The 20,209-nt window shown below is 35.0% G+C and overlaps 1 protein-coding gene across 1 annotated transcript in view; it reads left to right on the forward strand.

Moving 5' to 3' along the window:
• Ptprd (protein tyrosine phosphatase receptor type D) overlaps window positions 1–20,209 on the forward strand; it is a 1,324,101-nt gene that overhangs the window by 130,434 nt on the left and 1,173,458 nt on the right. The window contains exon 2 of the mRNA XM_076934732.1: window positions 9,238–9,285. The gene's annotated coding sequence lies outside the window, so the exon portion shown is untranslated. The remainder of the gene's footprint in view (window positions 1–9,237; window positions 9,286–20,209) is intronic.

Genomic DNA, 20,209 nt, shown 5'->3' on the forward strand with positions numbered 1-20,209 from the left:
TTTCAGGAGGTTACCCCAACCACCCACCACCTACCCTCAGCATCTGCATATTTACATCTATTCTCTTGGCTCTCTGGACTTCTCCCTTGTCTCTCCTCATACCTGATCATGCCCCCTTATCTCTTCCACTCCCCTCTCCCATCCAGATCGCTCCCTCCCTCTGCATCCCATGATTATTTTGTTCCTCCTTCTAAGTGGGATTGAAACATCCTAACTTGGGCCTTCTTCCTTGGTTAACTTCTTAGTGTCTGTGTGGTATATCATAGGTATTCTGTATTTTTTAGCTGCTATCCACTTATCAGTGAGTACATACCATGCATGCTCATTTGTATCTGGGTTTACTCACTCAGGATGATATTTTCTAGTTCCATCTATGTGTAAATGAACTACATTTTCTGTATCCATTCTTCAAGTGAGGGAATTTTGGGTTATTTCAACTTTTTGACTATTCCAAAAAAAGCCTGCTATGAACATTATAGAGCTTCCCTTCTAAGAAAATGTAAGAAATTCACAGGAACCTTTGAGTATTTTGATGAACATAAAGCAGTGTTTATATATGGTGATATATAAACCATATATATGTTTATATATGGTAATCACACAGAAAAGGTGCATACTTCAATGGAAATTAGTCATTTGTATGCTATCTATTTTATCTGCCCTCTTGGCTCCAAAATATTCACTTAATTTTTTAAATATTAACTTGACATTTGGCCTACATGTTGCATTAATATAATTAATTAATATAATTAATATAATGTGTAAATTATTAGATATTTAATGTAAGAAATACTCCATGTTTTCCTTTATATATGCATGGTCATATTTGGGTGAATATAGTTTGCCTAATTATTCATTCAGAGAAAATTCTGTGTGAAAATTTTCTGTGTGAGGATACAAACAGGAGTTTGAACTCTTTTATCAGTCTACTTTGATGACTGATAGAACAGTTTAATGTACATATGAGAAAATGTCTTTAACTTGTGTATATTGCTATAGTCAATTGAAAATACCTTCTCATCCTACATTATGAGAAGCTTTGTTTTATATTTCAAAATTATTTCTATGGTATTGACAGCGTCAGTGCCACAGACACTAGAATATTAAAAACTACATCACTGGCACACAGTCTGTTGTCTGTCTTCAGAGTAGTGATGAGTGCTGTCCCCGAAGGCAATGAAGGCTCCAATCACTTTGCTTCTGACCAATTCACCTTTAGTCTTCTGGAATCACTATGTTTTCATTACCTAGTAAAAGAGCACTGAAACAAGTTATACAGTGGGCCACAACATCTGTATAGACAGTGGTGCAATACCTCTTTCTGAAGAAGGAATAAATTGTCTAGGTGATGTTGGGAGGAATAGATATTAGTTCTAATGTACGCTAAGTATCAGGTGGACTTTTATTCATATTTTCACTGATCTGTATTTTGGCCCTTCCCTAGTTTTGCCCTATGAAGCAAAGTCTTTCTCCATCTCCCTTTTTGAGCAATTTCCACAGCCCTTGGAATATGGTATGGAAATGCCTTCAGAATCACAGTGGCTTGGTATTTGCAATCCAGAGTTTGTTTAAATAACCTTAAAATTTCCTCTTGTGCTATCAGCATTCCCTTCAAAGGAACTATATCTTTTCTTCAGTTCAACATCCATTACCTCCTCTCAAAAAATCCAAGCCACAGCATCAAAGGCAATTATTCTCAAAGCAATATTTTCTAATGCTGTCTCCTAATACACAGGGAAGGGGGAAGCTTACAACCAAGATTGTTACTGAAAGAATCTCTCAACCTAGCTCAGCTGGTGGAGTTTTGGAAAAGAGATGTAGATGAATTTTGCCATGGTTACCAATTATTAATTCACATACAGGTTAAATCCATTGTGTGAACTTGTTTACATTTTTGCAGGATTTCTAAAAAGTAATAAATTCCCAGTAATAAATAAAGAATCATTGAATTAATTTTGACAGTTATAGAATATGACCATAATTTTTTATCCAGTAAATATTCATTCATAATTCACAGGTTTGACGATAAATATTGTCTTTGTTTAAGCTCTGCTGAACTTGATTTGGGAAAATGTCAACTCAGGAAAATTAAAATAGTGTCATCATTTGCCCTACATCAGTTTGGAGGATCTCTTTGAATTCATCTATTTGGCATTTAAGATATTCTTGTAAATCATATAAAGTCTACACAACATCAATTCAAGATTTTAAATTTTATTAAGAAGTTTTAATAGTTGTACATTAAACATTGTGCATTCCCCCATGTATCCATTTATCCACATTCTTCCTGCCTCCTTCTTCATCCCCACTTCAGGCTTCTAAACACTTCTACTTTTATTGTACTTTTCTTTAAAATACACATAAATGACTCTATGTAACTATATAAAGTGTAGGAATGACAAATGGTGAATATATACAATATTTGTCATTTAGAAACTGGTTTAGTTCACTTAATATGATTGATTATCTCAATTTGGACCCATTTTCCTACAAATGACATGACTTCATCAATATTGCTGAGAGTATAGTTTCACTGCATAGGCACTCTACCTTCATCTACTCCTCTGTTCCACGCACCTGGCTTGACTCCACAACTTAGCTGTGGTGACTGGTGCTACACAAACACATGTGCAACTGTGTCTGTGATGTGCTGTCATGAAGACACTTAGTTAAAAACCCAGCGGCAGGATGGGTATTCATAAAGCCTACCTATTTGTAGTATTTGGAGACTCTTTTACCTTCTTGCTGATGGGAAAAAGTAAGATGTTTGGCTCCCATCATTGCCTGTGGCTTGTGTGCCTTTATGATAGTGTGAAGGTAAAATGGTCAAAACTTTGTTTATTTTGTTGTTTAAATTTTAGTTGTATCCATCCCTTGTGCATTCACCAAACGTAGACACTGATGTGGATGACAGGAAGTGCATGCTGACAGGAGCCTGATATAGCTGTCTACTTAAGGGTCCTCCTGAGCCTGAAATATACAGAGGTGGATGCTCACAGATAACCATTGAACTGATCATGGGGTACCCAATGGAGGAATAAGAGAGAAGACTGAGGAGCTGAAAGGGTTTGTGGCCCCATGAGGAGAGCAACAATACCAACCAACCTGAGCTCCCAGGGTCTAAACCACCGGCCTGGCCTGGGAGCACATAGGAAGGGGCCCATGGCTCCAGCTCTATATGTAGGGGAGGATGACAGTGTCAGGCATAGGTGGGTGAAGAAGTCCTTGGTCCATTGAATGCTGGATGTCCCAGTGTGGGGGGATAATGTGGGTGGGGAGGTGGGAGTATGAGGGTTGGTGCGGACATATCCTCATAGAAGCAGGAGAAGGGGGAATGGGATAAGGGATTTTTGGGTGGAGGGAATGGGAAAGTGGATCACATCTAAAATGTAAATAAAATATTCAATAAAAAAACTTACTCCCCCCCCAAAAAAACCCTGATTTGTCAAAATGATCTTATCTAGAGAGACATTTAGGCCGCATGGACATTGATGAGACCCAGTAAAATTTAGTACCCAAAGGAGAGTATCTGTCCTGCTAGGACTGTATCTATGATTGCTTCTACTCTAGCACTTAGGTATTTATTAGAGATTTAATGAGAACTTAAAACATGCAGAATTTCATAGAAGCATTTGGCTTTTCCTTCACATGTGTTCCCTTCAAAGATAAAAAGAGCTGTGCTTCTGAGATAAGCTTGGCAGTCTCATACAAAATAAGATTTAAAAGGTTTTCATTTTAAAGTCATTATTTATATTTTTTTAGAAAGTGTTTTTGATAATTCTTGCCAAAGTCATTAATATATTATGTAAAAAATCTGTATTTTAATAAAATCTTATACATTATAAAATTTATTCCCAAGATGAAAACAAAAATAAGATATGTCTGATAAATAATACATTGTATAAGTTTAGCATTTGACCAGTCAAACATTGCCTGGCAGTCTTGCCCTAACATTTATCATTGTACATTATTGCTTTAGGCTGGAACCTTTAGAACTTATCTACAATTCCTGATGGTTTGCTTTGAAATTGGGAGCTTAGTCTTATCTCTATTTATTTTCTGCATTACATGATTATTCCTCTACACTTTTCTTTTTCCAACTCTCACCACATATATCTTGCTTGCTCTATCTCAGATTTAGTGGAACATACATACATATTTCTAGATACATAACTAGAACTTTCTCAGGTCATGTCATGTTACTTACATGAACATGATCTCAAGACTGACCATTTTCTATTAGATAATCAACTGGAGAGTTCTGGAAATGACTCACGTTCTTACAGTTCTGTAGGTGGCTGTATTATGTTCTCTAGACTTGAGACTCTGGGAAATTTTACCTTTCCATGTTAGCATGTCCAATGTTGTCCTCATTGTCCTGTTCTTGTTTAGGTAGCATTGCTGATGAGACTCTATGGGCTTAGAATCTCTGACACCTCTAGACAACACAATATCACACCAAACTTCCTGTTCCTTGGGCTATGACAGTCTTTGCAACCCCTCCTCTGCAGTTATCAATGAGCTTTAGGTGCAGGAACTGCACTATCAATATATCAGTTGGGACTAAAAACAACACAATATCTTGTTCCTTACATGTTTATTGATTTTGATTTCCTGTAATGGTCTTCTGTTGCAAAGAGAAGCTTCTTTGATGAGGGATGGGGCTACATTTATGTATGGCAATACATATAAAAATTTAGTATGTAGTTAGGTAGTTGGCTGGTTTAGTAAGTGGCAGTTATAGGTTATGTATAGGTTATATATTGGTTATACATTGGTTATATGTGATTTAACTCCCCCCACTCCAGCAGTTTCTAGGTTATCAATACTAGGCATTATTTCACTTCTGTTGATTGAGCCCTAAATCCAATTAGAGAGCTATTGGTTACCACAAAGTATGCATGCCATTATTCCATCTTTAGAATTATTGTGCCATGCTGGTTAGTGTTGTGGTTCATATTAATATAACTGGGTATGACTATTATTTGCCTCCCTCTCATGGTATTATGAAAGCTATTGCTTAGGAAGGACATCTTCAAGTTAGTTCCAGCTCAGATTTTCTAGGCCCTTTGTCTAAAGTGCATTGGGAATATCTTCTGCATCTAAGAAGAAACCAAAAGTGAGGGTTCCTTCAAGAATGTTGATCAGCAACTCAAAGGCAACTTGTTATGCCTGGTGCTGAGGTTTATGTTAGATAGTTTATAGCTCTTGAAGGAAACATTGTTAGTTCAGATAAAAACTTTTTCTTAAAACTATATACATATATGCAAATACTTATACAGACTTATATGTATTATATGTAATTTTAGGTAACTATATAGTAATATGATCTCTCTTTTTTTCAGACTTCCTTACTGTCACTTTTTCTCTTCCTTCTTCCTCCTTTATTTATCTCTTTCCTCCTAATTAAAGCTGCCTCACTGTTTTTCCTATTTACCCCCTTCAAATCACTTTGTATCCTTTTATTTTCTTATCTATTACTCCTTCTCCCTGGTTGCCTTTTCCTTTCCTGGATAATACAGTCATATCAGCTTAAAATAAACAAATTTAAGTGTTAGTAAATACAGATGAGGGAGAACATGTTATATTTGTCTTTTTGAACCTGTATTGTCCCACTCAATATCTTTTTACTACCATCAATTTCCCTGGAAAGTTTGTGATTTTATTTTTATTTATAGATGGATAGTATTGCATAGTGTGTATGCTTCTGGAAGTGTCCATGATACATGTTCACAACTGCCTATAACTATAAAGGCAGGGAATCTGATGTCCTATTCTGACACACACAGGTACCTGCATCTCTCTCTCTCTCTCTCTCTCTCTCTCTCTCTCTCTCTCTCTCTCTCTCTCTCTCACACACACACACACACACACACACACACAAACACACACACACACACACCGAGAGGGGGGAAGGGAGAGAGAGAAGGAGAGAGAAGAAGACTATATCTCAATGTAGACTAAGAGAGGTTGTTACTGAATCGCAACTCTGTCACTTATCGGCTACATGTCCTTGGATTTGTTAGCCTCTTTAGCATTTTTTTGCATATGATGTTAAAGTAGCTAGCATGGTTGTGTGAAGCTGAGATGAGGGAAAGAGAATATTCTACATGCTTCCGGAGAAATGGCATGTGTTCTATAACTATTAATTTCACAAAACAACTAACTGAAGTTCTGGTCTATATTAATCAGTCACACAGTAATGCTAAAGTATTCCTTCTTTGACCTGATAAGTTTAAGATATTAAGTCAGTAAAAGTTACGGTAATATATTTTAAGCTGGCCATTTTTTTTTAGCATAGTGGTTTGTGATATGCTTTATGTTTCAAATGTAACTAGCTGAAATGAAATAAGTTCACATTGTTAAAATGATAAGTTCACCTAGTTAAAATCTTATGAGAAATGAAATTTCCTGAAGTGCATCAGAGATAAAACTAACTCAGTGCCAATGGCATTGACAGTTTAATAACTGGTCCAGTTCCACAAAACATCCTCTAAACAGAGTTATTTATGCATGTCATGTTAAATTGTCCTGTTCCCGTTTAAATATGTCTCAATATTTCATATCTTTGCCCAAGTCTAACCCCACAAATCATTGAAAAAGATAAATTAAGTTTGGTGTGAGCCACACTTTTGCATTAGGCTTCATAAATGCTTGAAATTATCTTTTCGGATTTAACCTTGAAAGACAAATTATCAAATGCCTTCAATATTATTTCTGATTCCCTAAACGTAAATCTGAACAGTGATTTACAATGTACATGCTTGCTATATCTAATCAATATAATAATGACAGTTATACAGACAAAAATGGCCTTTGGAATTTTATTAGTGTCACAAACTTAAATACACATTCTAGGTGAAACTAGAGAATATAAATCTCATGTGATTTTTATATTGAAATTCAATTATTTAGTTAAAAGCTTCCATTTAAAGTTAAAAATATGCAACATAGTTCTTGAGAAATTAGTCTAGCAAGTGAAATGGCTAAAAAGCATTAAAAGTAAATTGTTATTTCTATATTATGCCAAATAGAAAAGTTTGACATGCAGTTCTTAACTATGATAGGAATAACAATATTTTTAATTTCTGGATTCATTCAGCTTATTTTGGCATAATAATATTTAATTTTAACCAAATGTTTACTCTAAAATCTCAAATTTAATTGTGTTACCAAAATTTAAGTTACTGCATCTGTTAATAAAAGGAAGAGCAGAAAAAAAGACCACTGAGAGGTGACTTTTGAAAATCAAATGCTCTAAGTGTTCTTAGATGTGTCCTTGGGTGTGGTATAATTTCCTGTAACAAATTTCAGTGGGAAGTATATATCAACCATGACTTTCTAACTTCTTTTTCCTGTACTGACAGTGGCAATAGGGTGACACTAAAATGGTGAGTCTGCAGTATTTAAAACATTAATGTGCTTTGTGACTTGTAAGGGAGTGTCAAAAGCATCTATGGGATAATGATGAGCAGACCCTACCAACTTGGCGATTTGGAGGCCAGTATCAAAAGCCAGAAACAGTAGTTTAGCACAATACACCAATAATCAAATATTTTGGATACTTCAAATCTCTCCCACCAAATTGTCTGATAACCTCAGCTGAGATTTTTTTAAGCATTCATTATTCAAGACTGTATTCCATTTAGACACTTCACCCTGCAGAAGAAGAAAGCAAAGCTAGCATCTGGATAGTTGCTTTCATTGAAAATTGCTTCTTATGATAGTATAAGGACCTGAGTTTGATCCTCAGAGCTCACATAAAGATGGTTAATATGCTGACACACAATTGGAATTCCAGCACTGAGAAGGCAGAGTCAAGTGGATCCCAGAGGCCCAAAGCCAGCCAATCAATTCCAAACAGCAAGTTCCAGGAAAATTGAGAGAGTGATCTAAAAAAACAAACTGCTACTACCAACAAAATTAGAGAGTCTGTTAACTGAGAAAACCCAGGTTCATTTCTAGCCTTCACATACACACACATATGCATTTGAGAGTATCCATTTGCACACACACACACACACACACACACACAAACAGAAAACATCAAATTTTGATGTGATGATTTTTATATACATGATAGTGGTACTTAATTAAATTTCACCATTACTCTTTTTCTTATAACATTCCATTTAACATACGATAATCCTTGTTAAGTATTCAATACTCATTTCTCATAGTAAATAGTAAATGTTTTCATTTAGAGAACTGAGGTTAAACACCAGAGTACATAATTACCTGTAGAAAATATAGCCTTCAAAGTAAACTAAGCATTAAGCAATCAATATGTCTGTGATTTTACTGTTTCTCTTTTTAACTCTTATTGTAGTCAACTAGAGCCTATATCGAAGCACACCTGCTATACTACATTCATTTATAAATTTCTGAAGAGTTTTCAAATGCTGCTCATTTCTTCATTCAGAAGAGATTAATTTTTATTTTTATTCAGATAAAAAGCATATATTTAGAAACAGTAAATTTTAGAGATCAATAATATTTTTGGTTAATAAGCAATATGAAAATAATAAAGCATTTGAAAAAGCTGTGTCATCTGTCAAATACCAGGAATGGTCATAGCCAAGTATCTTAAAGACAATAATATTAGTTATGAGCATAAGTTTTGATGACTTCAAAAAATATCTTCTCCACTATGGAATAGGGCCCAGCCTTAAAATTATGATATGGAATATTCATTGTCATGTGGAATTCTGTATCCTCTAGCATTTAAAACAGAAGGTGTAGAATAGGATTATATTTTTATAATCACATTGATGGTGCAAAAGGCACATTTTATGTGGTCATATATATATATATTATAAATATATATATTATAAATATATATGTGTGTGTATATAATATATATATATATATATATATATATATTATATATATATTAAAGAATGAGTGGTATTTACCTGTAGAATTCCCTCTGTGAAGTGCTTTATGTTTGTAGATATATTCATCTCTCATAGTCTTAGGAGAAGAAAGAATGTACAGTTTTCTGTTCCTCTTTAATCCCTGCCTTAAATGGTCAAATTAAAAAAATGAATGTTACATATCAATAATAATCATATGAGTTGAGTGATTATATTTCTGGCAGTGTAATCAAAACTTTTAATTTAAATGTACATTAATAAGTCATATAATAAAACTTCTAATTGGATCATAAAGGTGTTAGTTGCTGAATTAAAATTAAATGTCAGTACTAACAGCATAATTTCTGTTATATTTCTCTAGGTCTCAGGGTGGAGAACTTTCTTTGAACGCTTAACCTGTGAGTCGATGGTAAGACTACAGTTAACACATAGCTTTACAATGTGTTTATTTTTATTTCTAATTGAACTTTAATTCATTTTAAAATGCTACATACAAAAGGCAAAATACAGAATTAAGAATGGAGAAAGGTGGGAAAATGAAAGGGACTACAAAGAAAACCATATAAAAAATTACTTGTCTGTTGTGGGTAAAGCAGTAGAAATCCTGAGATATAGGAAATCAGAAATAATTGTGCTCACTTTTTCTTTGTTGTTTAAATGTAAAATGTACCTTTTATAATAAAAAATGAGTAAACACACACACACACAGATGCTAGTGCAACATTCTTTGATTAAAGACTCTGAATTAAAGGCTTGTTGACTTTTTCTTAGTTTTGATTTGAAACAACTCATAAAGTCATCGTTACAGAACCCTAAACTAGACAACATTTCAAAATTCAGGCACGTTTAAGATGAAAAATCATAATGTTAATGGTAGTTAGTTGCACTATGTAAAAATGAACTCAGATGTCTCTGAATATTTCTTTTAAATCACATGGCATTTTAAATAACATGAATCTTAAAAGTTTAATATTAATATGAAAGATACTCATGCATTAAATACTTGATGCAATTTTTAATGTTAATTGATATGAAACAACAACACAATTAATTTTTCAAATGACTTTTTAATTATGAAGGTTTTAAAGTCTTGCCCCAGAGTTAGTTGGAGAGTACTGTTTGGATAAGATTGACAAAGGAGAGGAGCTGGCCAACCCAATGGAATTTGAAAATGTACATTTTATCCACAGTCCTTTTCAAGAATAGAATTAATAATCAACAATTTGGAATTTAAATTTTCTTTCTTTTTAAAATATTTTTTATTGTATACTTTATTTACATTTTAGATATTATTCCCTTACCCCATTTTCACCTGCCAAGGAACTTCCAATCCCATCCCCACTCCTACTGCTTCCATGAGGATGTGCTTCCACCCACCCCCTCGCACCACCCCACCCTTGAATTCCCCAACACTTAGCAGCTAGCCTTCATGGGACCAAGGATCTCCTCTCCCACATAGGACCCACAAAGACTGTCCTCCCCTACACATACAGCTGGAACCATGGGTCCCCTCCATATGTGGTCCCAGGCTGGTCAATTAAACCCTGGGAGCTCTGGTTGGTTGGTATTGTTGCTCTCCTCAAGGGGCCACAAACACTTTCAGCTCCGTCAGTCTTCTCTCTAACTTCTCCATGGGGAAACCCCTTGATCATTTCAATGGGTAGCTCTGAGCATCTGCCTCTGAATATGTCAGACTCTGGCTGAACTCTAAGGAGACCGCTATATTGGGCTCTTGACAGCATGAACTTCCTCACATCCACATCAGCATCTACAGTTGGTGACTGCACATGGGATGGATACGCAGGTGGAAAGGTCTCCAGACGCCCCTCCTTCGGTTTCTGTCCCGTACTTTGTCTCCATATTTGCTCCCTTGAGTATTTTGTTACTCGTTCTGACAAGGATGGAAGCACCCATACTTGCTCTTCTACTTCATGAGCTTCATGTGGTCTCTGAGTTGAATCTTGGGTATTTCGAGCTTCTGGGCTAATATCCAATTATCAGGGAGTGAATCTCATGTGTGTTCTTTTGTGATTAGGTTACCTCACTCAGGATATTTTCTAGTTCCATCCATTTACCTAAGAATTTCTTGAATTCGTTATTTTTAATAGCTGAGAAATACTGCATTGTGTAAATGTACCAGATTTTCTGTATCCATTCCTCTGTTGAAGGGCATCTGGGTTCTTTCCAGCTTCTGGCTATTATAAATAAGGCTGCTATGAACATAGTGGAGCATATGTTCTTGTTATATGTTGGAGCATCTTCTGGGCATATGCCCAGGAGTGGAATAGCTGGATCCTCAGGCAATGCTATGTCCAATTTTCTGAGGAACTGCCAGACTGATTTTCAGAGTGGTTGCACCAGCTTAGAATCTCACCAACAATGGAAGAGTGTTCCTCTTTCTCAACATTCTTGCCAGCATCTACTACCACCTGAGATTTTGATCTTAGCCATTCTGACTGGTGTGAGGTGGAATCCTGATGATTAAGAATGCTGAACATTTCTTTATGTGCTTCTCATCCATTCAAGTTTCCTAAGTTGAGAATTCTTTGTTTAGCTCTGTACCCCATTTTTAATAGGGTATTTGGTTGTCTGGAGTCTACTTTCTTGAGATCTTTGTTTATATTGGATATTAGCCCTCTATCAGATGTGGGATTGGTAAAGATCTTTTCTTAATCTGTTGGTTACTGTTTTGTCCTATTGACAGTGTCCTTTGCCTTACAGAAAATGTAATTTTATTAGGTCCCATTTATCAATTCTTGAGCTTATAGTATAAGCCATTGGTGCTCTGTTCAGGAACTTTTCTCCTGTGCCCACCAAGTATTCAAGGTTCTTCCCCACCTTCTCTTTTACTAGTTTCAGTGTATCTGGTTTTATGTGAAGGTCCTTTATCAACTTGGACTTGAGCTTTGTACAAGGAGATAAGAATGGATTGATTTGTATTCTTCTACATGTTATCCTCCAGTTGAACCAGCACCATTTGTTGAAAATGCTGCCCTTTTTCCACTGGATTGTTTTAGCTCCTTTGTCAAAGATCAAGTGACCATAGGTGTGTGGGTTCATTTCTGGGTCTTCAATTCTATTCCATTGATCTTCCTGCCTGTCTCTCTACCAATACCATGTAGTTTTTATCACTATTGCTCTGTAGCTTGAGGTCAGAGATGGTGATTCCCCCAGAAGTTATTTTATTGTTGAGAATATATTTTGCTATCCTGGTTTTTTTGTTATTCCAACTGAATTTGAGGATTTCTTTCTAACTCTGTGAAGAATTGAGTTGAGATTTTAATGGGAATTGCATTGAATCTGTAGACTGCTTTCGGTAAGATGGCCATTTTTGCTATATTGATTCTGTCAATTCATAAGCAAGGGAGATCTTCCCATCTTCTGAGATCTTCTATTTCTTTCTTCAGAGACCTGAAGTTCTTGTCATACAGTTCTTTACTTGCTTGGTTAGATTCACACCAAGGTATTTTATATTATTTGTGACTATTGTGAAGGGTATCATTTCCCTAATTTCTTTCTCAGCCTGTTTATCTTTTGAGTAGACGAGGGGTACTGAATGTTTGAGTTGATTTTATATCCAGCCACTTTGCTGAAGTTGTTTATCAGGTTTAGGAGTTCTTTGGTGGAAGTTTTGGGGTCAGTTAAGTATACTATTATATCATCTGCAAATAGTGATATTTTGACTTCTCCCTTTCCTATGTGTATCCTTTTGACTTCCTATTGTTGTCTAATTGTTCTAGCTAGGACTTCCAGTACTATATTGAATAGGTAGGGAGAGAGTGGGCAGCCTTGTCTAGTCCCTGATCTTAGTGGGATTGCTTCAAGTTTCTCTCTATTTAGTTTGATGTTGGCTACTGGTTTGCTGTATGTTGCTTTTATTATGTTTAGGTATGGGCCTTGAATTCCTGATCTTTCCAAGACTTTTACCATGAAGTGGTGATGAATTTTGTCAAATGCTTTCTCAGTATGTAGTGAGATGATCATGTGGCTTTTTTCTTTGAGTTTGTTTATGTACTGGATTACATTGATGGATTTCCAAATATTGAACCATCCCTGCATTCTGGGATAAAGCCTACTTGTTAATGATGTATGATTGTTTTGATGTGTTCTTGGATCGGTTTGTGAGAATTTTATTGATTATTTTTGCATCAATATTCATAAGGGAGATTGGTCTGAAGTTCTCTTTCTTTGTTGGGTCTTTATGAGGTTTAGGTGTGAGCATGATTGTGGATTCACAGAACAAATTGTGTAGTGTTCCTTCTGTTTCTATTTTGTGGAATCGTTTGAAGAGAATTGGTATTAGGTCTTCCACGAAGGTCTGACAGAACTTTGCACTAAAACCATCTGGTCCTGGGCTTTTTTTTTTTTTTTTGTGGGGAGATTTTTTTTATGACTGCTGCTATTTCTTTAGTGGTTTAACTTTGATACCCGGTATCTGTCTAGAAAATTGTCCATTTCATCCAGATTTTCCAGTTTTGTTAAGTATAAGCTTTTGCAGTTGGATCTGATGGTTTTTTGAATTTCCTCAGTTTTTGTTTTCATGTCTCCCTTTTCAGTTCTAATTTTATTAATTTGGATACTATCTCTGTGCGCTCTGGTTAGTTTGGCTAAGGGTTATTCTTGTTGATTTTTTTCAAAGAACCAGCTCCTGGTTTGTTGATACTTTCTATAGTTCTTTTTGTTTCTACTTGGTTGACTTCAGCCCTGAGTTTGATTATTTCCTGCCATCTACTCCTCTTGGGAGTATTTGCTTTTTTTTTTTTTTTCTAGAGCTTTTGGATGTGTTGTCAAGTGGCTACTGTATGGTCTCTACATTTTCATTTTCTAGATACTTAGAGCTATGAGTTTTCCCCTTAGCACTGCTTTCATCGTGTCCCATAAGTTTTTGTATGATGAGACTTCATTTTCTTTAAATTCTAAAAAGTCTTTAATTTCTTTCTTTGATCAAGTCATCACTAAGTAGAACATTGTTCAGTTTCCATATGTATGTGGGCTTTCCATTGTTTTTGTTATTATTGAAGATCAGCCTTAGGGCACGGTGATCTGATAGGATGTAAGAGATTATTTCAATCTTTTTGTATCTGTTGAAGCCTGATTTGTGACCAATTATATGGTCTATTTGGGAGGAGGTACCATGAGATGCTGAGAAAAAGATATATCCTTTTGTTTTAGCATGAAATATTTTATAGATATCCATTAAATCCATTTGGTTCATAACTTCTGTTAATTCCACTGTGTTTCTGTCTAGTTTCTGTTTCCATAATCTGTCTATTGCTGAGAGTGGGGTGTTTAAATTCCCCACTATTATTGTGTGAGGTACAATATGTGCTTTGAGTTTTAGTAAAGTTTCTTTTATGAATGTGGGTGCCCTTGCATTTGGAGCATACATGTTCAGAATTGAGAATTCATCTTGGTAGATTTTACCTATGACAAGTATGAAGTCTCCTTTCTTATCTTTTTTGATAACTTTTGGTTGGAATTCGATTTTATTCTAAATTAGAATGGCTACTCCAGCTTGTTTCTTGGAACCAATTGCTTGGAAAATTGTTTTCCAGCCCTTTACTCTGAGGTACTGTCTGTCTTTGCCACTGGGGAGCATTTCCTGTATGCAGCAAAATTCTGGTTCCTGTTTACTTATCCAGTCTAATAGTCTAAGTCTTTTTTTATTGAGGAATTTAGTCCATTGATATTAAGAGATATTAAGGAAAATGATTGTTTCTTCCTGTTATTTTAGTTATTAGAGGTGTAATTATGTTTGTGTAGCTATCTTCTTTTGGGTTTGTTTGAAGATTACTTTCTTGCTTTTTCTATGTTGTAGTTTCCTTGTGTTGGAGTTTTCCATCTATTATACTTTGTAGGGCTTGATTTGTGGGAAGATATTGTATAAATTTGGTTTTGTCATGGAATATCTTTGCTTTTCCATCTATATTGATTGAGAGTTTTGCTGGGTATAGTAGTCTGGGCTGACATTTGTGTTCTCTTAGAGTCTGTATGATATCACTCCAGGATCTTCTGGGTTTTATAGTCTCTGGTGAGAAGTCTGGTGTAATTCTTATAGGTCTGCCTTTATATGTCACATGACCTTTTTCCCTTACTACTTTTAGTATTTTTTCTTTGTTTTGTGCATTTAATGTTTTGATTATTATGTGATGGGAGGAATTTCTTTCCTTGTCGAGTCTATTTGGAGTTCTGTAGGCTTCTTGTATGTTCACAGACATCTCTTTCTTTAGGTTAGGAAAGGTTTTCTCTATAATTTTGTTGAAGATATTTACTGGCCTTTTAAGTTGGGAATCTTCACTCTCATCTATACCTATTATCCTTAGGTTTGGCCTTCTCATTATGTCCTGGATTTCCTGGATGTTTTGGGATAGGAGCTTTTGCATTTTGCATTTTCTTTGACAGTTGTGTCAATGTTTTCAATGGTATCTTCTGCACCTGAGGTTCTCTCTTCTATCTCTTTTATTCTGTTTGTGATCTATGACTCCTGTTCTCTTTCCTCTATCTTCAGGGTAGTCTCCCTTTGTGATTTCTTTATTGTTTCTACTTCCATTTTTAGATCCTGAGCTCCTGGGTGGAAGAGCTCCTGGGACTCAGGCTTCCTCTGGGATCCTGAAATCCTGCTGCTCTGAGTGCAGTGGTTCCTCTGTTTTCCCAAGTACAGTGGCTCCTCAGCTGCTCTGAGTTTAGTGGTTCCACCAGTGCTCAGCTGCTCTAGGAAGGTTCATGATATGTTGTCTTCACCAAGCAGACCAGCCAGTTGTCTCAGATTATTTGTTTTTAAGATAGATTTTGAAACAGTTTTGTCCAATTCACTTGGGGAATCTTGCCTGTGGAGTGTTTACCAGAGAAGCACACATTTTTGTCGTTGTTGTTCTCCCAGTTTCAAAATTTGGAAATCTTCTGGATCCTTTATTAGAGTCTCCTTGGCCTTTATCATCCAGGGCTCTCAGTTTTGTTTTATAATTATGCAGATTTGACTGATTATATGGAGACCTGGCAGGTGACAGGACCAAGTGCTGAATGTCCTAGGAAGCAAGCACAGCAACTGCAGCTTAAGGAAGATTTCAGGTTCCTCAAATGCCAGGCACTAGTCTCCCCACCAGGATTTTCTGATCATGAGGGTGCAGAGATATTGGAATGCTGGAATGGCAGTATTTCCCTTAAAATTTTAAAGTATTTTGTCTACCTAAAATTCATTTTCCTGAATTTCATGAAAATCTCACCTGGATACTGGGATGATAGCTGATGATGTTCATTAAACTGACCATTGTTGATGTTGATAAGTTGCCAAGGTATTTGAGTACGTCTCATTACTTGCATTATATAGAAAGATACTCTGTAGCTGAATGGAAAAGTATTTAAAATATGTTTTGTACATGTGTTAAAGTTCAAATAGATTTTTACTGCCCCTCACATTTTGTTCTTTGAAGATGAAATACCAGACATGTACATCTCCCTAAATAGGTATCTTAAGTCAAAATGTCTTCAACAATTTGTGAATAAATGTTAGTCTTTCTTTATTCAAAAAAAAAAAAAAACCCCAGAATGTTCCTTTTGTTTCCTTGTATTGTAGTGTGTATATTTTTACAGAAAAAAATAAACTAGGATAAATTACTAGGTATTTTACCATAAACATTGAGGACATTAAGCAATATTTTGTACCCAATGTGAGTGCGGGATGGGTTATACAAACAGAGCCATTTGGTAGAGTTTTATATATGGCTCTCATTTACATTTAAATGTATGATAGAAAAAAGTAAAGATTTAGATAACAGAAGAAAGTTTTTTGGACATGAGTGACAATTTTATATATTAGGAATTTTGTAGTGAAGTCTGTTTGATACCAACAAACAGAGGCGATGTGTTATTTAAAGTAAAGCTTATTTTATCACCTGTCAAGATGTATCAAACTTGGTTTTTCTGTGAAGGCTTAATGTTTGAGCTTCAGGGAGTTAAAAGAAAAATATGTGATCCTGCAAGTAAAATATGAAAAATAGACGCTTTCTAAGAAAATTATAAGATCTTATTAATTTACAAAGTTCATTGGCTGACTACATGATAAATTACTTGATAAATGTGGATCTGGCTTGGACTAATACCTTACCATAAAATATATGGAAGTTTAAGTTTGTACTATGAAATAGAAGTTAATTTTTTTCAAGGCAACTTTCTGTTCATCTGTCCCCTAAGAGCAAACAAGAGAGTGAGCAGCTTATAATCAGCATGTGAAAGGCAGATAACCTGCTTGCAAAGAGTATAGCATAAACTTTGTATTTGTAGGCAAGTATAGTCTTAGCACACAGAAGCAATTTAGTAAGACTGTGTGTCTCCTTACGTTTCATTATTAAAACATATCTGGGATGTGTCTCAAATGATGTAGAGTCCCATTACTTTTAGGCACCTAACTTATACTTTTAGTTATATTTTTAAAGAAACGCCAGACAGGGTATTTAAAAATGATTATTATAGACACAAAGAGGCAGACTTAGCCCCAAAGAGACTTTGACAATAATAGAAGTAATTATGATTAGTTATTTAGATATCCTTACAGAAATATACTCTTCGAAATAACACAGGAACACACATAAATATCATATATATCACATATTTATTATAGGCATAGCCACAATAAAATATTTTTAAAGGATAACACTTATGTCTGCTTTTATCATATCTAATATATTTATGAAATTTATTAAATATAGCATTTTTGCTTAGTAAATATTTGGCTTTTATGTTTTAATATTAATAACTAGCAAAAATTGAACTGACAATTCATACAGGCATATAATGTACTTTAATCAAATCACCTACTTTCTTCCAATGTCCCCTTTACCCTTAAATTTTCCCACTCAACAACATTTATTCTCCTTTTTATTAAATCCACAAAGCTCTCTTAGTGCTGCCTGTTTGCAGAAGGGTGTGAAATTTTCTACCCTGGCACACATAGACGATCTGTTACATTCCTGAAGAACTTTGACTATTCCTTTCCAGTACCCATCAGGTGTAAGCTTCTTAGTTAGAGGTGACACTTCATTCCTTTCTCCCCTGTCAATCTTGGGACTTTGATGGCTTGATCTTGTGCATACAAACATAGCTTTTATGAGTTCGTGTGTGTAACAGCCTTATCATTTCTTGCAAATAATGTTTCTCTTCACTTATCCACTACCTAACTCTTTCTGATCCTCATTTTGTGATGATCCCTAAGCTTTTGGGGAAATGAAATGTTTTAGAAATGTCATTTAGAGTTGAGTACACCACAGCCACTAATTTCTTGCACATTGATTAATGATTTTTTATGATAATTACTATCTACTGCCAAAATGAACTTCATTGGTGAAGGATGAGAGATGTATTAGTATGTGGGTATAAAGATATGAACAATTTGAGGTATAAACTGTATGCTGTAAGGAAGTTTAATAACAGATCCATTTATCTGCCTCTGTTAAATATAGTTTTCTGGTGTAGTATTAGCTTCACCCCAGGAGCTATGAGGTAGCAAGTCATGAGTTTTTGTTGAGTTATCTGTACCAGTCTTGAGTTCTGTCTCATTCAGCAGGCTTTAAATCTACCCAAATCTATTCAAAAAGTGGCTGCTTACGAACTTAACATCCATGCTACTTGTCACTAATGTACATATCTTGCCTGCACAGTCTTTACTACAGATCACAGAGTTCACAGATCAATAGGACTGTTAAATAATTTTTCCCTCAGTAAAATAGGTAGAAACTTCTAATACAATGAAAACTAGCCAGTAGGGATGAATCATTTTTGTCTTAAAAGTTTACAATGGACATTGCAGAACTATGAACATCAACAGATTATTTCTAATTAATAATCTTCATGGGTACAGTAATTAAATTTATATCGCTTCTGATTTATATATTTTTTTCATACTGGAAACATTATAATTTAGGTATAAAGCAAAAGATGGTGCACACATTTAATTAGAACATTTGTGAGGCAGGGATCTCCAGATATCTATAAGCTCAAGAGCAACTTGATCTGCATAGTGACTTCCACTCCACACAGGGATAAACAATGAAACCCTGTATCAAAACAAACAAAGAATTTATAGAAAGCATTACTTTATGCCCATTAGATGTGCATATTAAATCCCAGGGTAAATAAAATAGTTTAACGCATACTTCCTCTGTGATTTATAGAGATAATCCTATCAACATTTATTATTTTATTATTAAAATGCTGAGTCAATTATGCATACATTTATCATAGATTGAACTGCCCCATTATTGATGTCATTTGAGATGCAGGTGATTTTCTTCTGCTATAATAGTTTTGTTTAAGCACTCAAGTTAATTATACAGTAACTAAAATTGTGACATATAGAATGAAACATAGCCGTATCATCTTATTATTTTCCTGGAAGTTTCAGTACTTTTATTATCACATATTTATGGTTAAACTTTCTATTCCATGCCTGAATCCTCAAGACAATCTGTGCCATCACTTCAAAATAAGTCAAAGCTTAAAACAGTGGATATACAATAGAAAACTAAATAATATATTGTTTTAATGTCAATTATTTTTCAAATTTTTTAACTTTAAAATAATTAATAAGTATAACATTATACATGTTTAAATTTTTTAACCTAATATTTGCAGCAGGATTTTTATTTTCAAGTTATTTGTATTGTTATTTTTGAATTTTCATAGTTCAAAAGAGTGTCATTAAGTTGCAGAGTCAGATTCTCTCCTAATGTAGATCAAGCATGATTCACACTATGTAATGGAAAGCTCACCATGCAAATGGTTTTAAAGACTAAAGTGAGGGAGAGATATGACTAAGAAACCTTTAGATCAAATCACCAAGTCAGGAAAAGATTGAGCTTGAAAGCAGGATAAAATCTGATATGGTAAGCAGGGATTTATTTCTCCCCAAGAAAGGAATGTAGGGCAGACTACTTAAATTGTATATACAGTCTCTAATGCAAAGCAGAAATCACTTAGACTTTGCAGTGGACATATATAACCATATAACTGGCTTGCTCAGTGCCCCACTTTCCCTTTGAAAATATTGTTGGTTAAGAGTCAGTACATAATTGATGTTCCCAAGGGCTCATCTAGACTGAGGCAGCAGTCATAAAGCCTTCATGTGTCTCTACTAGGTCCTCTGCATACATGCTGTAGTAGCTTAACTTGGGGTTTTTGAAAAAGTCCTAACAGTGGGAGTGGGGGTGTAACTGACTCTTTTGTCGGCTCTCAAGACACTTTTCTGCATACTGGATTGCCTCATCCAGCCTTGATATGAGGGTTTGTCTCTAGCCTTAGTGCATCTGCCATCTGTGGTTGATAAACCTGGAAGGCCTGAT

The sequence above is a fragment of the Arvicanthis niloticus genome, chromosome 5 (genome assembly GCF_011762505.2).
Source record: "Arvicanthis niloticus isolate mArvNil1 chromosome 5, mArvNil1.pat.X, whole genome shotgun sequence".
NCBI lineage: Eukaryota > Metazoa > Chordata > Mammalia > Rodentia > Muridae > Arvicanthis > Arvicanthis niloticus.